The sequence below is a fragment of the Peromyscus californicus genome, unplaced genomic scaffold (genome assembly GCF_007827085.1).
Source record: "Peromyscus californicus insignis strain IS unplaced genomic scaffold, ASM782708v3 Scaffold_7__1_contigs__length_154581171, whole genome shotgun sequence".
Lineage (NCBI taxonomy): Eukaryota > Metazoa > Chordata > Mammalia > Rodentia > Cricetidae > Peromyscus > Peromyscus californicus.
Genome location: NW_026294595.1, coordinates 113667424 through 113691688, shown reverse-complemented (window position 1 = coordinate 113691688; position 24265 = coordinate 113667424). Strand labels below are relative to the sequence as shown.

The 24265-nt window shown below is 36.7% G+C and overlaps 1 long non-coding RNA gene across 1 annotated transcript in view; it reads right to left on the bottom strand.

Annotated features, from left to right (window-relative positions):
• LOC128100507 (uncharacterized) overlaps positions 1-24265 on the bottom strand; it is a 50020-nt gene that overhangs the window by 3657 nt on the left and 22098 nt on the right. Inside the window, exon 4 of the long non-coding RNA XR_008214818.1 lies at positions 1133-1334. This is a non-coding gene — a long non-coding RNA (uncharacterized LOC128100507). The remainder of the gene's footprint in view (positions 1-1132; positions 1335-24265) is intronic.

The window sequence follows — 24265 nt, the reverse complement described above, 5'->3', positions numbered from 1 at the left end:
CTCATTCCCCAGTGACACATCTGCAAAAGCCACCTCTAAGAGATGACCAAGATATTGTCATCATAAACAGCATGTTAAATACTTACAGTTTGGAAATAATGGGATGTGAATGGTACTTCCTCTCAAATATCCACAACCTCAATTTAATCAAAAGAACATCTGATAAACTTAGTGCAGAACCATTTATAAAATACCTGATGTGGATCTTCCAAATTGCCAAGGTCATCAAGATGACCAAGGAATTGCCCTACTTTCGTTTCTGTTGCCATAATAAACACTGACTGACCACACTGACCCAAAACAAGACTTTACACTTCCACATTACCATCCATCATCAAGGAAAATCAAGAAAGACTCAGGCTGGAACCTGATGAGGAACTAATGCAGAGGATATGGAGAGTGCTGTTGATGGGCTTGATCTCTCTATGGCTTGCTCATACTGCTTTCTTATACATCCCAGGACCACCAGTCCAAGAATGACACCACCCACAGGGGACTGGTCCATTATACATAAATCAGTAATCAAGAAAATGTTCCACACACTTGCCTACATCCAATCTGATGGAGGTATTTTCCTGACTGAAGTTCCCTCTTCCCAGATGACCCTGGTTTGTATCAAGTTAAAAAAAAATCTAACCAGCATAGAAACTGTCACTTCACTAAAAGGAACATAAGGAAATGTGACCACTGAATGTAAATTGAATAGGATTCTAGAACAAAATATGACATTATGTTGAAAAGCAAATCCTTGAAGAAAATTATTAAATTGTGATTAACAATATATCGATGTTGGTTAATTATTCACAACAAGTATATCATACTAATTCAAGCTGTAAATGGTATTGGAAAGTGTGGGTGGGAGGTATGGAAATTTTTAAATTTTCTTAAATTTTTCTTAAATCTACAACTACACTAGCAATATTTACTTTAGACACACTGATCTTTTAGTTATTTTTGTGGTGACCATAGACTGTAGACACACTTATGTAGTTATGAAGTCAAAGAAAGATTTTGTCTGAGACAGCTGAGAAAATTTCTGACTTTGAACCACTTTGCATAGTTCTTTTAGAAACTGTTGGCCACCAGGTGACACAGGATGGCATCAACTGAGTATACTCATATGTTTTCTTACTTGTCATTTATTTAGAGGAAAATGTGAAGACTTGGTAACAGAACACGTCTTCTCAATTCTTCAGTATGTGGTTTTCACTTAAGAGGTAGGATGAACTTCAGATCACCTTGGAACACTGCTATCTGCCTCACTTAGAGTGCCTGTCTATTAATGCTGACATTTTCCTTTGAAACTCCATTTTCTTGCTTCAGGCAATAGGCTACTGAAAAAAAAAGTCAAAAAAGGCAGCTTGAAATTTATGACCTTATTGTACTTATGAAATTACAAAAAGGAGCCAGCCTTGTCCGGGCTAGCCACAGACGAGTGTAGCTATAACTAAAATTTACAGGTTGCATAAAAATAATCACATCAGCGGAGTGCCGTAAATTCCAGCTGCCCAGTCACCCCAGAAAATTCCTAATGGTTCATCATGCCCTGAAGTTTAAATGGTTGTTCTTAAGAAGCAAAGGTAAGTGACAGGTTAGATACATAAGCCAACTGTGATACCATTTCATTTCTTGAATTTAGAATGGATAGATGGGAAGAATAACCTATTTAGGATAATTGAGTAGATATCTGTGGGGAGCTTTAAGCTAGCTTCTAGTATAGGCTAACCTAGTACAAGGCCATAAGAACACTGAGATAGAAAAGCACAGCTGTAGCATCAGAGACATGACTTTTTCATGTGCCCACAATCTGATCACATGAGGCAACTCACTGCAATGAATCTGCTGAGGGATGGAATCCCTGTGCTGAGTAAGCCAAATAAATGTCTTGAAAAAATTTTTAATTTTATGCAAAGGAGATTGAAGGCTACTGAATAATTGTAAATTATATGATTTTTTAAACTTAGAAATATTATTATGGTTATAGTATAAAAACAACAAGAAGACTGTTACCCAGGTGAAAGATGGATAAAGTTCAATTAAGACAGTCATAATAAAAATGGAAAAGAGAGAGTATCATTCTATTAATTAGTCTCCAGTGAGAAAGAAGAATGAAAAATCATTCCATTGACTGGCTGGGGCACTAGGATAAAGTTGATGCCTTCATTCAGACAGTGATGAAGGAGTAGCAGGATCTTAAGACAAATTGTCTAGAAATAGACTTTTAAGTGGAGCTCTGTCTGTAGGAGTTTTATATAAGTGCTCTTGGGAAAGTAATGAAGGAGGTACTGGGTAAAGAGAAGGTCAGACCCTGTTGTGGTTGTGACTGAGGCTTGCCTCAGCTGGCCATATGGGAGCTACAAAGCTAGAAGGAGCCATTTGGAATGATTTAAATTTGAGACAAGCATATGGGATGTCTATATTCCCTCATCAGCCTATGCCGTTGCCCCCAGGGTACTGCCTGGAGAAAGGCTAGTCTCTGAACAAATGAGTTCCTTGTAGTCTGGGACAATTCCCAGTAGGTTATACCACTGCCTATGTCTCCAGCAGGATGAGATCTGGGATGGCCAGAGAGTAAGTTTGAAAAGTATACTAAAGTATCTACTACAGAGTTATATTTTGGGTGCCATTATGAGTTACAAGACTCATTAATTTGTGTCAGTAGAAAAAAATTCCTAATGCAAGAAAAATATCACGACATGTAATTACCAGTCTTGAACCTATCCCAGTTGAAGAGATGTCTAACTTAGCCTAGTTGTCCTCTTAAGAGCCTGAGGACAATTGAAATGAAAGCAGCCTCAGTAATACCACCATCCTTCCAGATCCTGTGGTGGGCTCATAAATGAGATACCCAAGTACAGATATCCTGAGAGCAGCCAACTACTGCTAAAAGCACTGCTGGAGCTTGGAAGACAGACCTTAGCAGAAAACCACATAAGCTGATGTGGTCATCACTCTTAAGCCATAACTGGGCCAAGGAGGACAGACATTTTCTAGGAGACTTTGGAAAGTAAGGATGAGAAACAGGCCTAAGGATCAAAGAAAGCAGCGTCTGTCACAACTGACTTTCTCACATTTAAAATTGTTCTATTAGACCACTGGTAATGTTTCTGTTTTACATGTGATTTTTTCATTAATAAAAGACTTTTTTAAATGCTACAAGAGGGCCAATGTTAAAAAGAAGATTTAAGAATCTCATAGGGAGAGCAAGACAATGATAATGGTTCAATGAAGGTCCAAAGAAATAGTAGTGGTTAGCATATCTGTAGGTACCCATTCTCAGCATGTCTGGTGTGGTAATAGAGACACCTCAATTGTCTGGAAGCTCCCAGTTAAGCCACTTACTTATTATCTTCTAAGGGTAATGTAAAATCACAGAGATATTTAAGATTAGCCCAACTACCACATGAGACAACAGAAGACTCTAAGGACAAAATCTGTGAGCAGAGTTTAGAACTTCTGGTAAGAAAAGTTTATGCTAATACTGAAAAAAAGTATGGGTGAGCCAAAAAGGAAGATCACCAACACAGACAGGTCAGAGCTGTATAGAAGGGTGTGAGGGGAACTGTTGGTGTCCAAGAACATCAAAGCGAAAATACAAAACTGTAAGGGAAGGAAATGAGGGACGGGGACACAGGCAGTTTCATTTTCAGACTATTACTAAAACAGTCTTAAATCCATGAAGCAAACACATTTATCAAGGATGAGTGAATGATGAAATGGATAAGCATCCATTCACACTTACACACACACACACACACACACACACACGTGCACACACACACACACACACACGCACACATGCCATCAAAAGAGTGGGTGCTGGTGGCTTGATTTCTGAAAACACAGTGTGAGACTTGAGGGTAGCTGCTTTATTTAGGAAGTGATACACGAAACAATAAATAGGCCAAAAAACTCGAAAACTAGAACAAAACAAATATTCTGTGCACATTAGCAAGGTCACAACACTTAGCCAAAGACCTCTCAAAGGCTCAGGGAAATACTCAGGGAGTATTCACCAGTATATCTAACAGTGGGACCTGGTGAAGAGATGTTGTCTAAAGGCATTTATCATTTCCATTCTGGCTTGACACTACTGAGTTCAAAGACGGGCCTGGAAAAAAAGACAAGAAGGTATTCACATTCCATATTGACGATTAACTATGATTTATGTAATGAGAGTTATAAGGTCATATTCCAGGTCTGGGAGTCCCACAGGACTAGACTCAATAGTCTGTCCTTTTGCAGAGATGATTAATAGTTAAAAACAGAGGAAGTTGATCCAATCAATGTGCTTTGAGAATACAAATAGTTAGGAGTCCAGTGTTTCCGAGTTTGCTTCCAGGCTCCTGACATGGGCTTTAGGTCTAGATAGATTGCCTGTTGAGTTGAGGAAGAAGTAGAAAAGGGAAGGGAAATGCATAATTAAAGAGTCCTGGTCATAGTATGATCTGGTTATAGAGATATCTGTCTCCATGTAGAAAATATGTCTATCATCATTATACTTGAAATGAGGGAGAGAATCAGGTACTTGATGAAAAATACTGGAAGGAACACACCACAGGTGATAAGGTCTCAGGTCTTAGGTTTTGTTTTTTGAGATTGTGACATCTCATTTCCAAGTCCAGAGTGCTAATGCAAAGTAGCAGTTAGCAGCAGTTGCAGGGTGAGGATTAGCAGTCCAGAGGCTGCAAACCCTCTATTATCTTCATGCAAATAGAAGCTCAGTAAACACTTCCTTGTTCTTCCAAATTAACTGGCCAAGCTAAACCTTTGTAAGCAGCAGTACAAAAGGTAAACTTCAGCTTGGTTCCTGCCAAAATCATCACAAATCCTGAATTAGTCAGATGTGAATTAATGAGCTTTTAGCGGGACTTGGGTTTTGTCAGACATATTGATCCTGGAGTGCAACAGCCCATTAAAGGCTATAATTAAGATGCAGTTTCTATTTGAAGATGAAGTGCCTGGGCAGGGACAAATTGTGAGATGCTCCTGTCTGTGAGGCTGACAGGCAATCAGGGGATGAACTTGTATGCAGAGTTCCTCTTGATTTCCTCATGACAGGAAATGACAGCCAAGATTCAAATGAAACAAATGGTGGTTATACAATTATTTAGACACTAAGAGCAAGAAGAGCTTTGCATCACAAATTACTGGTAGAAAGTGAGTTTTCCTATCAAGCCAAAAATAAATAAATAAATAAAAAGATCTGTGTTAAACTCAACCTTCCTTTTACTTGTATGCTTTCTACCAATACTGAGAGGCAGTTGCTTAAGTCAGACCCCTCTGGTTGAAGAATTGCATTTATAAGAAAAAAAAAACAAATCATTCACAAGTATTTGGAGTGCCAGGATAACTTAGGCTGGGCAGTGGCTTTTGAGGTGGTAGGCTACAGGGGCAGTCTAGAAGTGGACTTTGCAGAATTAGAGTGAGAGCTGCATTTTGGGTAGCAGACTGTCAGTGGGAGAAGCAAGAGAGAGTAGACACCACTCCACTTTCATTTGGATGGATTAAGGAGTCTCCTACTTGACTTCACCATATCTGGCACAGACTGGTGAATTTCATTCTGATTTTTGAGGAACATGAAGCGTTCTCAGGACCTAGTGAGAGGAACATGAAATGAGGACAGATTCCAAACCACAGAACAATGGCCTGGCCCCAGAACATGGAGCAAGTGAGATCTTCTGAAATTTGAATTTGGAAAAAGAAAACATACAAAACTATCTCTGTATTGAGGAGAAGGAAGTGAAGAGGTTCAAAGGAGCTTCAGATTGGACAGCATCCCTTTTTCTCTCTTACTGTGTTGAGGCCATGCTACATAAGCTCCTTGGGATAAGATGAACTGGTTTTATTTCTACTTTAAGTGTGAGAAAATGGAATCTTAATGTGTGGCTTAGTTAGGATTTCTATTGCTGCAATGAAACACCATGACCAAAAAAGCAAGTTGAGAAGGAAAGGATTTATTTGGCTTATATTTCCACGTTGTTGTTTATCATTGAAAGAATCAGGGCAGGAACTCAAACAGGTCAGGATCATGGAGGCAGGAGCTGATGTAGAGACCATAGAGGAAAGCTGCTTACTGGCTTGCTCCCCATGGCTTGCTCAGCCAGCTTTCTTATAGAACCCAGGTCCACTAGCCCAGGGATGACACTACCACAATGGGTTAGACCCTCCTCCATTGATCACTAATTGAGAAAATGACTTATAGTTGGTACTCATGGAGGCATTTCCTCAAGTGAGGCTCCTTCCTCTCTTCCTTGACTCTAGGTTGTATCAAGTTGACACATAACTAGTCAGTACAATGTGGGTATCTGATCAATGTTCACAATGAAGAAAAATCACTAAAATATGATCTTTTGGCCAGAAAGTTGTTTCCCCAATCTCACATACCCCTCAACTAGTTTTGTAGAGCTTTCTACAAGTTTATATGTGCCAGATTAGCACATGTAGACCCAGAGCAGCCACAGATGCAATTGTGGTAATTGCTGCTGGCTGCCAAAAAGAAGTAAAAGCACTTTATCTAACATAAGCCCAAAGCAGCATGGAGTTCTGACATTTGTATCAAATGAGGAGACATTGGGATATACTGTGAGTACTACTGCTGTGGGATGTTCTATATGGCAAATGTGTTGCTCTGATTGGTCAATAAATAAATAAATCACTGATTGGCCAGTGGCCAGGCAGGAAGTATAGGCGGGACAAGGAGGAGAATAAAGCTGGGAAGTAGAAGGCTGAGTCAGAGACACTGCCAGCCGCCACCATGACAAACAGCATGTGAAGATGATGGTAAGCCACGAGCTACGTGGCAAGGTATAGATTTATAGAAATGGATTAATTTAAGATATAAGAATAGTTAGCAAGAAGCCTGCCATGGCCATACAGTTTGTAAGCAATATAAGTCTCTGTGTTTACTTGGTTGGGTCTGAGCGGTTGCGGGACTGGTGGGTTAGAGAGATTTGCCCTGACTGTGGGCCAGGCAGGAAAACTTTAGCTACATACTACCTAAGGACCATGATAAGTGGTGCATAGTAGATGAGAACTCTGTCTACAGCAGGCAGCAGGGAGCATTTCTCTCAACATCAGGGACTCCCTTTTACAACCTCTGTCAAGACAGCAGATAACTGTGTACTCTTGATCACTTGTCATGTACAAATAACGGTACAGAGGAAAATAGATGAGGGGGTGATAAATTTAGATTTTAGCACAGGATTTTGTAAACTGTTTACATTTCTTTATTGGGCTTTGTTATGGTTTAGCTCCTCGAGGGACCCATGTTTTAAATACTGGCTCCCCTGTTAATAGTGATACATATGGAGGCTGAGGGCAAAAGGGCCTTTATTAACTATGCCTAGTTAATAGACATAGATTATTTATATTACTTTTAAAATAAATAAGTTTATTCATTTTATGTCCCAGCCATAGTTTCCCCTCTCTCTGTTTCTCCCAATCCACTCCTCCATTTCTGTGTAGGAAAGAGCAGGTTTTCCATAAGCATCAACAAAACACAGCATATCGAGTTGCAGTAAGACTAAGGACTTCTCCATGTATTTAGACTGGTCAAGGTGACCCAGTATCAGGAGTAGGGTCACAAAAGCTGGTAAAAGTGTCAGAGATAGCACCTGTTCACACTGTTAGGAGTCCCACACGAGGACTAACTGTAACATATGCAGAGTGCCTAGGGTGAATCTTTAAAGTGATTCTTGGCGGTTGATACTGGCCTTGTTTGCTGCTTCCTTGGAAGCCATATACAGTCTCTGCAACATGTTTCTGCCATTATAAATGGCACTCCATCACAATGAACTAAGACACTCTGAAATCATGAATCAACATAAATCTTCCTTCCCTTAAGTTCATTGTCTATCAAGAGTTTTCATTCTATTTTGCTTTGTCATAATGTTATAAAAGTGAATTGTCAGTTCTCTATCAGAAACAAACAACAGCCATTCTTATATTCTTAGAACTACTTTGCTCTTCCTGGAGGGGAACATAGAGTTATCTCTGTGGCTGCTACTCCATTCCCTGCCATGAACACTACTGCTTTCTCATCCAGATCCTCTTTCCTAAGGTGATATATCCATGTTCAGCTGCTACTAAGGGCTACAAAATTCTCCCTTCTCATAAGGTTTGGCATGATTAAAGTTGCCTTGTCTGTGAAGGAATTAGAATAAGACTCTCCAAATAGGCAAGCTGGCATATTCATCAATTTAGTCTAACGGCACTTGAGAAATTATTTCAGAAAGGACCATTCAATTTTGCTATGCACAAGAAGCTGTGATGGTTCTTTTAGAGAGATATCTATAACTTACCAAGGCCAGAAAATGATTGTTAACCAGAGCTGAAATTAACCTCAATAAACAAACTTTGACATAACGCTGATTATCCATGAGCTTCAATATTTCCATTTCTCAGTTAGTAACATCCCTAAAATTTATTATCCATAGTCCGTGAATCCATTGGTCTTTTCTTTCCTTTATGAATTTATTGTAGTATATGTATAAGTATATCATGCCTTGGCAATTTATTTAGACTTCATTCTCTTATGACTCAATGAGTGTGTAAAATTAAAGATTGTGTGCTTTCCTTCTACCAAGTCAACTCTTGAAGTAATAAGGTTCCTAGATCCAACCAAAAAATCCAACTAAGAATCAGAAGGCACGAAAGAGTGAGTCTTCCTATCCCTGTACTTAGGAAACAGTGACTTATGAATAGCTCTTTTTTTCTACAGTGAGAGAAAATTGCAGAACACATGTGAACAATGTGGTACAAGAGCCCAACACTCTTGTCTCATAAATACCAAGGTCAAAGTCATGACTTGAACCTGCCCATGGATGAAGCTGGAGGTAGTTATCAGTCAAGTCCTCGTCTTACCTGTACTGCACTGCTTCTACCATTTTAAAGGATTCTTTGGAGAAGTAAGCATTACACATAAAAATCTCTATATTGAGTTACTCTAATTGCGATACTGGATGATGCTAAAATCCTTATGTGACATCCCAACATAACTGACCTATCATTTACAAGATCACTTAAAGAGCAAGTCAATAAGAAAAGAGAGGACATTTAGGAACTTCAGTTCCTAGGTCTTAGTGTTGATACCTCAGTTTATTGGTAGCTAAAATTTCTTTAAAGAGTAATGATGATTTTCATTCTAAATTTAGATTCAATATTTAAAATATTAGAATTTTAAGGAAGGATCACATTTAAAGTGGATTCTATTCCTGTAAGATTTTAAGTGGCTTTTAAGGAAAACAAGCAATAATACTTGAACAATCTGTGATTACATGATTTGTTCCCTTCTCCACTGTCCTCCCTGCCAACCTGTGCCTCTCATACTTGTGGGCCTTCTTTCTTCACCCAAATTGTTTCACTTTCCTCTCTTATATCCTATGTATTTTATTCTTCCATCTTGCTCTCTCTCTTCTTTCCTCCCCTTTAATTGCTCCTTCTTTTCCTGGTCCTCATCTTACTTCGTATGCACATGCACAAACACACGCACACATACTTGATATGAGGGAAAATTGTATCTGGCTTATTTTGCTTAGAATAACGATCTCTCTGCTTTCATAAGACTCCTATAAATGTTACTACATCATTTTTTCACTTCTAAATGAAATTTCATGTACCATTTTATTTATCCACTGAGCTTTTGATGGACATCTAGGGCTTGTTTCATCCCTGACCTGTTGTGAATAGTTCATTGATAAACACAAATGTGCAGGTATCTCTATTGTATGTTGACTTAGAATCCTTCAGATGTATATTTCATAGTGGTATTACCGGGTTATGTGATAGCTGAATTTTAATTTTCTTAATGAAGCTCCATTTTGATTCTATATTGGCTCCAAAAGTTTGTGTTCCTGCCAACAATGGACAAGGGTTCCTCTGTCCTCACATCCTCAGCAGTATTTGCTGTGAGTTTTTTCTTGGAACTGTTTTTCTAGTTTTATAAAGAATGTCATTGTGATTTTGATGAGTACTGAATTAAATCTAGAGATTTCTTTTGGTTCTGTAACTATTTTCAGAATAATTATTGTGACATATAGACATAGGAAATCTCTCTGTCTTTCCGTATCTTCTTCAATTTCTTTTTTTCAGTATCCTAAACTTTTTGTTGTAAAGCTCTTTTATCTACTTAGTTAGGTTTATCCCTAAGTGTTTTATTTATTTGAAGTTATTATGAATGGAGTTATTTCATTCTGATTTCATTCTGGGCAAGTTCATAATTGGTATATATAAGAAAGCTACTGATTTTTGTATATTAGTTTTGTGTCCTGATACACTGCCAGTGTCAGCTCACTGTCTTCTGGTAAATTACCTAAGATCTGTTATATAAGAACATGTCTTCTGGAAACAGAGATGCTTTAGTTTCTTCTGTTTTGTGTATAGAAATTTTTGGTTTTTCTTCTCTTGTCTTATTATTTCAGGTAAGTCTTCAAATAATCTATTAAATCACATTATTGAGAGTAGATATTTTTGACTAGTGCCTGATTCCTGAGGTGATGCTTTCACTTTTCTCTCATTAATAAAGTATTGAGTGTATGTTTGTTACATACAGCCTTTATTATCATCATATGTGTTCCTTATATTCCACATCATTCAGGTATTTTATCATAAAGGGATGCTGAATTTTGTCAAATGCCATTTCTTAATCTAATGAGATAATCATGGAATTTTCATCCTTAAGTCTATGTATTATTGTCTTATGTTTGTTTACTTACAAACATTATTCATCCTTGCGATGAGACAATCTTGGTCATTGTGTAAATTATTTTAATATATTATTGCATTTTATTTTCAGGTATTTTATTAAGAGTGTTTGAATCTATATTCATTGGGGATATTAGTTACAGGATATTTTGAAACAGGTTTTATCCAGATGTTTTATAATGAATCATTCTGAGTTTGATTTGAAAAGAAAGCCTCACTCCATCAATGCATATCACTTTATTATTGCTACCCATACATTCCTGCAGTGGGAACATTGCTAAGGTAATATTCAATATTGAACCCAATTGTGTCATTCATGTTTTACAAGAACATCCTTCTTTTCTGGTTTGACAACTTTTTTTTCTTTTATTTAAGATTTTTTTTAATTCATTTTGTATACCAATCACAGATCCCCCTCTCATCCCTCCTCCTACTTCCCCCCAGTCTTTCCCCCATCCCCTCCTCCAAAAGGTAGGGGCTCCCATGAGAAGTCAGCAAGGCCTTGATGCAAGGGGGAGGGGCTTGGTCCTGTCTCGACTTTTTTTCTTAATGTCTACTTCTCTCCACAATCATTGATCCATTTCTTGATCAAGTATACATTGAAATCTCCTTTTTTCTTAAAATCTGTTTTCTGGCCTTGATAAACCCAAATAAATATAGCCAAATTCTTGTGAAGACACTGCAATCAAGTTTCCCTCATCACTTTCTGAGCGCTGTGTTTCTTGAGATCACTTGTGATCTCCATATTGTTAAATGACAATTTTGCTTAACATGATAGGTGACCAATCTGCAGGCCCCGATATACCTGTTTTTTTTTTTTTAATCTTCCTGGCCTCTATTTCTCAGCTCCTCTCTTAGTTCTTCCTTTTCCCATATGCTATATACAATGATGCCTCAGAATTCAGGCCCTGAACCTTTTTACTCTTCTGTTATCAATTCCTCATTGATTCATGAAACTCCATGCTTCATAGACCATCAGTTATACAAAATTCTTAATTAAGGTCCTCTTGATTTAGATGTCAATATCTCCATTTTTAATCAGCATCTTCCCTTTGATGTCTAGCAGAAACTTCAAACTTAGCATGTTAAAACATCGCTCTTATTTTTGTCCTCTCTAAGGTTCACCACATAGTTCCCTGCTTCCCAACAACATCATTCTTTTAGTTGATCAAGCAAAAAGCTCTTGTGTTAGCCTGACTCATCCATTTGCTTTGAAGCTCACATCCAGTAATCAAATCCTAAATGGCATTCCACTGAAATAGATTCTGATTACTTTTCCTGTCCTAACTGCCATTACCTGCTCATATCATCCTTGCTTCTAATTTGAGTCTCTAGGAGTTAGTGAAGTCACCCAGATCTTAGCAGTCCTAGCAAACCAGTTAACATTTAAGGCAGTCCATGCAGCATCTCTAAAGAAGGCCATCTGAATGATTCTCATCTCATTCATTATCAAAGAAAAAGTCTATATGGAAAAATCAGTACCTTTTTGTTGGATCAAAGTTCACATGTATCTTATCATAGAGTTGTTTAACATAATTTTTGAGAAAACATTAAAAATAAATACTCAAAGAAATAGAGCAGTTCATGTGTTTTCATCTTGGATTTGATGGACAGTGGACAATCAGAAAGAAATGGGTCTGGAGGACCCAAAGATAACAAACATGAAAGGGGAGGTCCCAGCAAGGTCTGCTTGTTTATATTCTTTGTGTCACTGTATGTCTTTGTAAATAAGGATGCTCCTTTAGCAGGGGCTTGGATAAGCCTCCTTTCAGGTATACTACATTATGCTTGCTTTTGGGGAGGAGATAGTGTGTGGGAGGGACTCAGAACTGTCTTCCTACATCTGATGTTTTTCCAAAACTTTGAGTGCCATTCTTTGGGGGTAACATATCCAAAGCATCATCAACATTTTACTAGCCCTCTAAGACCATATATCTACCTTCCTACTGAATTGCTTGTCTAATCTACTTCTTTCTTCTATACTTAAGCTATAGTGGGGGTTTCATTGTTACTTAGAACATATTATATATGTTTATGTATTTGTAAACTTGGTCTCCATTGGTGAAAGTATGTGGTAAGTATTTGGAGGTGTGACCTTGTTGAAGGAATTGTGTCACTAGGGGTAGGTAGGCTTTGATATTTAATAGCTTATGACATTCCCAGTTAGTTCCCTCTACCTCCTGGTTGTGCCTGAACATGTGAGCTGTTAGCTATTGCTATAACACTATGCTTGCCTGCCTGTTGACATTCTTCCTGAGTCATGGACTCTAACCCTCTGAATCCATAAGTCCCAAATAAACAGTTTCTTTTACAAGTTGCCTTGGACATGATACCTCTTCACAGCAATAGAAAAGTAGCTAAGACACCACCCCTGGGCTTTTGCACTTGTCATTCCCTCTGTCTGGTATGCCTCTTCCATAGCATATCTTTGATTTTCAGCCTTCATCCTTATCGTCTAAAAAGTCACCCTCTTGGTAAGGGCATACTAGACAGTCACTATCCCTTGCTTTATTCATTACTTACTATGTGTTCAACACAAGTGAATAATAGTAACTGTGACGTGATTACAAAAGTCAAAATGTCTATACAGCAAAAGACACAGTGAATATAGTGAAAAAGCAACTGATACCAAGAAAAGGTAAAAACAAAACAAAACAAAAACATTTATCTCTAAGACATTAAATATAAAAAATATATGACAGACTGTAACTCACAGAAAATACAAACAGAAACAGCATGAACATGCAGTAAAGCAGGCTAATTTACTAGTATGGAAAAATTTTAATTTTTTTTCCAAAAAGGATATACAAATGGGCACCTAGCATACTAAAACTGTTTAAAATCACTAATCATGAAAGCAAGACAAGTGCAAATCAGAAGATGTCACACTACAGGTTGGGTTGCTTTATTATAATAAACATTTCCTGGAATACTCAATGAATGAAAGTGCTTGAGCTGGTGGGATGCCAGAGCACAGTGTGACAGGGACAGTCTGGACATTGTACCAACTATAAGACATTGATCTGGGGTAGGAGACAAAGGTTGGGATCACCACAGTAGCATTTATAACGGTTCACCATTGGTTTTAAACTCGATCTTCTCTCTCTAAATGTTTCTCTGTATCTGAAGGAGTCTGAAGGTCTACTTCAAATAATTTTCCCTTGAGTCATAAAGCATTTGCTTCAAAAATAGATTCTAGAAACTAAAGTAAAATACATTTGATTTTCGTACCAATTTTACAACTAGTGATTCTGACTGCTCATTAAAGCTTCAGTGTTGTTTTCTTTTAATAATTGTATGCTATTGTCAAATTTTTGACATCAATAGAATACTTAATAATTATTCTGAATCTATGAGTCTATATGAACCATGGATTTTAGTAGTTTTAAAATTTTTTCATAATGTCAATATAAATGAAACACATTTACATAAATAATTTTAAATGGAATAGTAATTATGACATATTGTTCAAGGTAACACAATTGTTCACAGAGTTTTACCAAAGTTTTGAGCTTAGCTTAGTGATAGATAGCCAACAGTATGCTGAAGTACTTATTATTAAATTCACTATGTAGTGAATAGTTAGAAAAGTAACAGTTCAAAGAGTGAAGAACAATGAACTAGAATGTTCAAGTTCAAGTAATTTTCTAAAAGAAATAGACATAACTAAATGGGAAAATTGGGTTTTGTCTCACATTAAATATGCAAGGATACAGAAAAAGACATATCAGCTTAGTATCAATTGGTGTGTGTAAAATAACCATTTTTTTTTTAAAAAGGAGCATATGTTCTTACATACGTCTGACCACAAAAGTGTAGTATAATTTGAACTTACCTGGAAAACAAAAGCATTGGTATTTTATTGACCATCCAGAAAGAACACAGATGATGAAAACAAATTTATTTAGGATCTCCAAGTGGTTCCACATGGTAACTTCATGGTTTCAGGGAGTAGATGAGCATGGGAAATGTACCATTTAAATGTTAACTAAAAAGTAAGACATTTTTTCAGAGAATATGTTTCCTCCAAGGGATGTTAGGCATCCTTATGGTAATGTATTTTTAAAAGTAGCTTTTAGTAGTTTTAGAACATACTGTCTTCTTCACTGACCCTCTGTGAACTCAGATACAAGTAGAGTGTAGGGGGTTCTAGATTTATGCCTCATGTCTTCTCCCTCCTCACCTCAATCTAAATAACAATAATGCCATCATTTTAACGGACCTTTTACTTTCCGTCTAGCAGCTCATCTTCTTCTGCATTTAGGTAAACAGAATATAATTCATTTTTATAATAGCAAAACGTGATTTAAGTATCTATTAAATGCATGAACATGGCCTCGGTCAACTTCAACACAATCAAGTGTAATGCTGACTGTAATTTCTCAACCTCTCCATTTATTCCTCAGAAGTGACTGTTGTTAACCTTTCCATGCAGACATTGGAGTTCATTATATAAAGAATTCTAGAAGTTAGCATGTACTGTCATTCCAAATACTCCATGGCAGATGAATAATGGCTGTTGCATAACAAAATGGATCCCATGAAGGACTTAGTGAGTCAGGAGCACCAGATGTGTCTCTTTGCAGGTTGTTGGCCATAGAGCCAGGTGGGTTCTCCCATCTGCCACAGGGCACTGGCACAGTTTATTGTAAGGGGTAAGCCCTGGACACTGAATGCCTTCTTGTTGACACTAAGAGGGCTGCTGAGGGTGCATTACATTTAACCACATCTACTGAAAGACAATAAGTATGCTGAGCTCTTATCTTGTACAAGGCTTACCTAAGCCACAAAACAGATACTGAACATAATTCTCCTGTTTCTCAACAAGTACTAGAATTTCCTTTTTTTAGAGAGCAGGGGATAGCAATTCTCAGAATAGTAAAATAGTTTGAAGGAAAAAAAAAATGCCACTATATAAAGAGAAGAAACAAAATTTGAACCATCACTTTTGACAACAAGTTTGAGGCTCTTTGTGCTAAAAACAAATTGGTGTAGGAAAATATAAATGCCCTAACAAGAATTATGTATTATTTTTAAAGACAGACTATTGCCACCAATTTTCTGTGATAGATTTCCTCAACTATTATTATTTGGCTTACTTCCTTAATGGTCATTCTTTGAGCACTCAAAAGCCAATGTTTAAAGATGAATTCTTTATGAAGAAGAAATATTCCCAGTGCTGCTAGAAGCTTCATGGTGCAATATGCTCCATGATAGCAGGGGTATTTGTTTCACTTTTTTGTTTCACTTAATTCTCCAAAATATCCTCCTTGGTTAGAAGGATGTTTTTCATATATTAATTTAATAACTTTTTAAAAAAATAATAAATGAAGAACTTGAGTAAGTCATGATTTTTCCAACTGATAGAGTAAGTAGATCACTGGGCAAAAGCAACTGCTACCAAGGCAGAGGAACTGAGTTCAACTCCAGGACATACAAGGTGGAAAGATTTGTATAAGCTGTTCTCTGATTTCCAAAGGCACACACACACATGAGCACACACACACACACACACACAGGCACACACATGCAAATGCACAGGGGCACATGCACATATGCACACTCACACAGGCACACACATGCATACACACAGGGGATAACTACATGTAACAAATAAAATAAATCAGTTTATATTGGGCACTGTATGGTAAGGGGGCATCATAAGAAAGGGCTCTCATTCGCCATATTGTCAATGGTACAGAAAACCATGCATAGATGATGATGAAAAAAAAATCTCACTACAGATTCAGGTGCAAGAAACCAAACAAAGAAGGAGAGATGGGCAGTTTAGAACCAGTGTTAGTTTTGTAAGGCCTTGTCCTCTAGCTCACAGAACAAGAGGAATGCTAGAGTATGAGAATAGAGATAGGAGTGAACTTCTTAGCAGAAATCTCAATTAAAAAGAAATCAGTTGAAAAAATCTGTGGCAGCAGTCATGAGCAGTGCTTCTGGAGGCCCTGAGGGAGAAGCAGAAATGCAAAGTCAAGCACCTGGGTCTCATCTGATCATGACGTTTGCTTTTGGTAGTTACTGCTTTGGGGACATGCACCATGCAGATTGGTTGAAGCTAAGAACATTATACCCATACTTGACCTACATACCTAAAAATAGTACATGTGAGCATATCTAAGACTAAAAGCATGGTTACATAAATGTTACTTTCCCTTACCATGTACTTCTTTGAAAATAGAATGTTGGTTCGGCTTATGAGCTCATGTTTACAAAGAAAATGCTGGGTGGCGCATATTATAAAAGACTAAAATAATATTAAAGAACACAATTGAAAGGCTAGAGACTCCTCTCTACAAGTTTGTATTTCTAGTAGGTTTTTATCATTGTCAGTTTTCTGTCTGTTTTTGTAAATATAAAGTGGAAAATGGCTAAAAATCCCACATTTGGCATGCTTTTCAGGTAAAGACATGCCACTTGAGGATAAAATGCCGTGTAATAGAGAAGAATCATAAAGCATTATAGAATCCATGAAAATTAAAAATATTATGGCAGAAATTTTAAAAATTCAGCCTGTGCCTCCTAAGGACATCAGTCACATTAAGGACAACTGAGAGTTTACCTTTAAGATTCTTGCATCATAGTCTAAAGATATTGTAGATTGACATGCAAGACACAAGCAATCTAACTAGAGATGAATCCAAACCTAGATCATATTAAAATCCTCCACTGCAGTTCTACTCCTCAATAGAGAATATAAGGATAGGTAGTCACACTGGTTAGCAGAATTCATTACAGACATACTAAATTATGCATTGAAGAGCTACTTTAGAATGCAGAGGGACATTAAGTTGCTTGATGAAACCTGAAGTCTGCCTGAGCTTATGCCATTATTAAGGGTACTCCTTTGCTTGGCGCTGCATGAGTATAACAAATGAATTGGTCAAAGGTCAAAGTGCTTATCTAATTAATGGCTTCCTTATATTCCTCCTCTTCTTTCTTCTCATTAATATTATAAAAGCAATATATACATATTATAAAAGATTAAAATAGTATTAGAGAATATAAAATGAAAGGCTGGAGATCCCTTTCTACCAATTTATAATTCCAATAAGATTTCATCGTTATCAGCTTCTTGTCTACATTTATAATTATAAAATGGAAAAAGTCTAACAATCTCATATTTGGCATACTTTTCAGATAGATAAAGATGTGTCATTGAGGAACAAAATGCTATATAAGACAGAAAAATCAGAAAACATTAGATAATCCTTGAAATTTTTTTTTAAAAATACAGTATAATTTTTAGAAATTCATTCAAAGAGTAAAAGAGAAAGTCCCACCTACAAACCACAACAATGACCACCTTAGCAAGATAGGCCCAATGGTACAATAGTGGCACTTACATCTTAAGGATACCCAACAGCTGTCTTATTGGACTTAAGGGTTTAATCCCTAGGAGAACATCTGTGCCTGATGATGTAAACTAACCATGGCTACTGTGGTCATGTACCTCAGAATATAATCAACTACTGCCATTTCCCTAACAGTGTAATAACTAAATGTATTCCAATTACATGTCTTCATACCCACAGATAAGTGTAGCTTTCACCAGTATCAAATAATCCTCTTTTGAAGCACATGGAGAATATTCAAAGATCTACAACTGGCTCAAAATGAAAAAAAAATTAAGTGACCATCCCCAATTTGTACATCTATATTGCAACCTTTATAACTAAGGTTCGGGTTGGGGATTTAGCTCAGTGGTAGAGCGCTTGCCTAGCAAGCACAAGGCCCTGAGTTTGGTCCTCAGCTCCGGAGGATGGATAAATAAATAAATAAATAAATAAATAAATAAATAAATAAATAAATAAACAAAACTAAGGTTTAGGAATCATCATGGAAGATGGTTTGAAAAGACTGTAAGATTCAGAGGACCAGGATATCTGATTTGAGATAGTGTCTTCTGGACCTGAATGGGAAGTTGCACTTGTAAAATACCAACAAAGTGGTTACCTAAACAGGATGCACATAATGACAACATCAGATGACATGTCAACATGGATAGAGGACTAGGCCCCACACATAGATGAAAAGCCCTAGGCAATTAATCACTGTTGAGAGGAGAGTCAGTTTTCCCCATGAACAAAACATCTGGTAAGTTATCCAGCTCCAAATTATCAGCTCTAAACAAATATACAGGGGAGAAACAATAAATGAACTCAGTAGGCTGCATTTTCACATATACACACATATAATTAAAGAAGTCATGAATTTGAGAGGAAGTGGGTGAGGGACTTAGGAGAATTTCAGATAAGGGAGAGGGGAGGATGGATATAATGTAAACATTGTACTCATGTATGAAATTACCAAAAAATAAAATAAAATAGTGAGAAAATAGAAGCCAGAAGCAAAACAGAAAGACTTTATGATCACAAACCAGATCAAAATAATTCATCTTTCTGCATCTTAGACTCTCATAAGGGGAGATTAACAAATACTGAAATAATCAGATAGTATACACAGTTTGGTACCAGGTGACAAGAGCTATCAAAAATAGTCAAACTAAAGAGGGAACTGAAGATCCAAGGGTATGGTAACTAGTTGATAATTTTGATAGAATGATTAGGAGTTAATATACTGTACTCAACTTTAAAATGAAGAGATGTTACAAAGATTTGAAGGAAGGCATTAGTAAAAGGTATCTAGAGGAAAATTCTTCTATAGATATCCTGGCTAGTTTTATGTTTACTTGACATAAGCTTGAGTCATCTGAAAGGGGGGAACCACAACTGAGAAAATGCCTCGATAAGGTCAGAGATTAAGGCATTTTCTTAATTAGTGATTGATTGGGGAAGGTCCAGCCCATTGTGAGTGGTGATATCTTTGGCCTGGTGTTCCTGAGTTTTATAAGAAAACAGGCAGAGTAAAGCCATGAGTAGCAAGCCAGTAAGCAGCACCCCTCCATGGCCTCTGTTTCAGTTCCTGCATCCAGATTCCTATTCCTACCTTACTTGAGTTCTTGTCCTGACTTCCTTTGAGAATCAACTGTGATGTGGAAGTATAAAGCAAATAAACCCTTTCCTCCCATCGTGCTTTCGGATCATGATGTTTCATCTCAACAATAGAAATCCTAACTAAGACATATAGGTAATGTCAAAGGAAGAAGGTCCTGGGATATCTGTACCAAGAAAAACAGAATAAATCACTTGAGGCCTTTGGGAGAGAGTAGTCTCTTTTAGATTAAAGGGATTAATTTGGTTTCTTATTGACAGTAAATGGGGTCTTGGTCAGACCCGTACACTTTGTGTGAGTCTATGTATTTACTTTTAGGGTTGGGGTGACATAAATATTTTCCTTCAAGAGAAATACTGAAAGCCTTTCTTCTTTTTCTCTTTCTATGAAACCATTTGAATAAAAATATTTTTAAATAGTACCTGAATTATTGATAGAGTCGAACACAAGACCTTTCAGAAAGGGAGTGTATTTATCACAGGCGAATTACAGGATTCCTTCACAAGAATTTAACTTAAGCTGATAGCTACAATACCATCAAGACTTTCTACCTATACTAAGTTAATTGGAAATCACTTATCTTTTCCATTTTAAGCAGGCTTTCTAATGTATTTATGTATTTTAGGAAGCTGTTCCTTTTCATTTTGTAGTATCTTCTGATATTTTAGTTAATTCTTTGTTGTTTTCAGTTTGAATTATGTTTGAGATTTTTGGCTTTGTCTTTTTTTGTATGGTAGTATCTTGCATGTTTGATTTCTTAAAATCAAAGCAATCTTTGAATTTACAAGCATCTTTTGGTATCCATGGGTGATGATTTCCACAACCTTCTCTTAGTTTCTGCCTTATACCCTGTCACAGAGAGCAAAATTTTCCAATGCTTCAGTTCCTCATATAAAATGCTGTGTTATTTGCAGATAACCTACCAACTCTCTCCTACATAGGATAAATCATCACTACAGTATTTAAAATAACAAAAATAGGGCAAACTTTACATAATATTGTTATATTATTTTGTTTGGAAATAAAAGGATCTCAATGTTTTCAGGATCAATGTTCTCCAAATGTTTTAAACCTGAGGTTTGTTGCATCTTCAGACACATAAAGCATACATTTGAAAGGACAACTGGATTGTTAATTTCTATTTCTTCCTTATTTTTTTCTGCTTCTAAGGATTGAACCCAGAACTTCTCATATGTTAGAGAAACATTTTACAACTGAGATACATCCCTAATATTTTTTCCAATGTGTTTATTGTTAGTTCTTGGAGTTCATATAATGTGTTTTTGATGACATTCAACCCTGCAGGTCCACTCTCTCTACCAACTCAACATTACATCCCCTGACTTTTTTTTTCACCCATGGAGTACATTTGGTACTTCCAATATCCTCTTGAAGGGTGTGACCTTCCAAGAGAAGATGGGCCACCCACCAGGGGCCATAACTTAAAGAAAACTGACTCTTCCTCTCTTATTATCCCTCTATTGCCAGTAACTACTTATCTGGGGCTGGAACTTTTGCTTATCTCCATTCTTCATGCTGGGAGTTTTGTCTGACCTGAGTTTATATATGCTTTGTCCATTCTGTTTTAGCTGCTGAGAATTCATATGTACAAATTCCCAAAATGAACTTGGAAGTGTAAATTCATAAGTGTAAAAACTGAATTCATACAGTGTAAACTGCTCAGCTGTGTGGAGAAAATACTGTTTCCCTGTAGCCGTTCACCACATCTGGCTCTTACAATCTTTCTGGGCTCTCATGTAAAATACCTGAGCCATGGGAGAAGCGGGTATAATATAGTTGTCTAATTTTGGACTGAGCATTCTATATTATCTTATTCTCTTCACCTTGGCCAGTTGTTGATCTCTGTGTTAATCACCATCTATTGCAAAAAGATTCTATAATTAGGAGTCAGTTTAATACTGTGCCTATTTAGCAGAATAATAGTATTAGGTTCTTTCCTAATGCCTACAGGTTGTGGGCACAGTATGGGTGCCAGAAATGGATTTTGACTTGTGGTGTAGGTTTAAATCTAAGCTGAAAGTCATAGGTTACTCACATGACATCCATGCCCTCCTGTGGAAATTGAAATTAAAGCTACTTTGAGATTTCATCTTACTGGAATCAAAAGGGCTAAAACCTCAAAACTGAACACAGTATATGCTGGTGCAGATGTGGAGAAAAGGAAACACCGATTCACTGCTGGTGGAGGTAAAAACTGAGAAGTCACTAGAGAAACCAGTGTGGATGTTTAATATTCTTTAAAAGCTAGAAATAGCTGAAGCGTGATCCTAACTAGTCTTATCAATAAAAACTCGGAGTTATATACAGCACTGATAGTTATATCAGTCTCGGACACATATCTACTATATACTTGCTCATCCATGTTTCTTGCTGCACTATTATCAATAGCCAGGAGACTTAAAACAGTGTACATGCCCATCAACTGATGAACAGAACATGAAAATGCTGTGTATTTACAAATATCTCATGCTTTCTCTCACTTGTGGATGTTAGCTTTGAATATTCAGATATGTGTGTTCCATTTGTAATTCTCATTGAAGTCATAAAATTAATAAAGGGCCATGTGTGGGGGATTTGAAAGAGTGCAGTGAAATAAAGGGTTCAAGGAGAATAATGTAACAGAATGGGTTAAATGGAGAGGGTTATGGGACATCAGGTTTTAAGATGGACTTCATGGACAGATATATAATATTAGACACAGAAAAATTCATATGGAAGTTTGCTATTGTAGAAATTTCACATATATGTGTGTACATATGTGGATATGTACACATACATGCACAACATAAATATATACATATATTATATGCAGAAAATATAATTTAAATGAAATTACCCATAATGGGTCAACAATACTCCTGCCAAACATATAAGGCTAACAAATAAAAATTTTATTGCCAGGAATGGGTTACCTATCTTGGAGTTGTTGACTAATGAATTCCCATAGAACTCAAAACATTACAGGCCATTGTCATTGCCCTTGTTTACCCTCTAGAACAGTGTTTCTCAGCCTTCCTAATGCTGTGACTCCATAATAGAGTTCCTTGTGTTGTGGTGATCTCAACCATAATGTTATTGTCACTGATACTTCATAACTATAATTTTGCTACTGTTATGAACTGTGATGTAAACATCTGTGTTTCCAATGGCCTTAGGTGATGTCTGTGGAAGGATTGCTCTACGTAAACTACAGGTTGAGAACCACTGCTCTAGAATTTGACAGCAAGGCCCTATTGCTGAAAACACCACATACTTGAGTCAGAGAACATTAAGAAATGAAGCTGATACAGACCCTGAAGCTTCAGATCTAATGAGTAATTTTCTTAGGACTTGGATGTGATAAGCAACCTATTGGAGGAGAAAAATAATCATTAAACTTACCCAACTGTGAACTCTATAAGCTACAGCAATGATTGACATGCTCAATCCTTTGTATATTCTGAAACATGATTATGCTAACTTGCTCAGGTAAACCTTGAACTCACTGTGTAGTCCAGATAGGAATTGAAGTTCTGGTCCCCCCGGTTCATGCGTCCCAGAAAGTGGCATATGCACCAGCATCAACAGGCTCAATTCAGTTTCTGACTTCATGTGTTAATTTCTGTACCTGTTTTCATTTCATGCTTATTTTACCTATCATTCTGCAGTGTTATATGATGGTTAATATCATCGACTTTGACCCTTGCAGCCTAGGGTGTGATCTGGTTTTTTACAACTACTATTTGTGCTGCTTTTTCAAACGTACAAATAAATATTTATCGCACTTTTTTCCATAAGCTAAATTAATTCATCTGATACACATTCTGATGCCTGCCTTTTGTTCTGAGCCTTCTTCCATCCTTCTTCAATGTATTCGCTTATTGTAGCAGTGGTAGCATTTATTTACTGGTGCCCATAGGAAACTTTTCAGCTTATGTGATGAAAATGACAATTGTTTCAACACAATTTTGAGGATGCCTAAAAAGAAAGTAGGAAATCTAACAATCTTATTCCTCAACCTTTTCCAGTCATACCCTTTAGATAAGAAATTCATAGTCTCATACCTTATCAGAATACTTTCTAGCTCATACCCCTTCATTTGATGAGATCATATTGATACTTTCTCAGTAGCCTCTACTTCAGAGCTAGATAGAAATGACAGTGAGAAAGCTATGCCTGCTTAAACTATTACAGATTGTCAGTAACAAAGAAAGACAGTAAAACAAAGTAAGGCTGGCAATAGGTTAAACCTACAGGATAACATTTAAGGGACTAATGAGGTTAATGCTGTTGCTAAACTGTTAACACGAGCCCTACACTAGAAGGAGATGTACGGTAATAAAAGGTGACTACTAATTTTGAATTACTCAAAATAGATACCCAGTGAACAAGCATAAAAGGCTTACCTGTATTATAATGAGGTATTTAAGTATTATATGTACTAGAATATATATGCACATATATGTTGCATGTAATTTACATGTATACAAAAGAAGAAAATAAATATCCATATAGTCATAAAAGAAATAGCATATATGTAATGGAATAAAGATGCTTACTTTTAGTAAAAGTAAAATTTTAATAAAATAACAAAAGG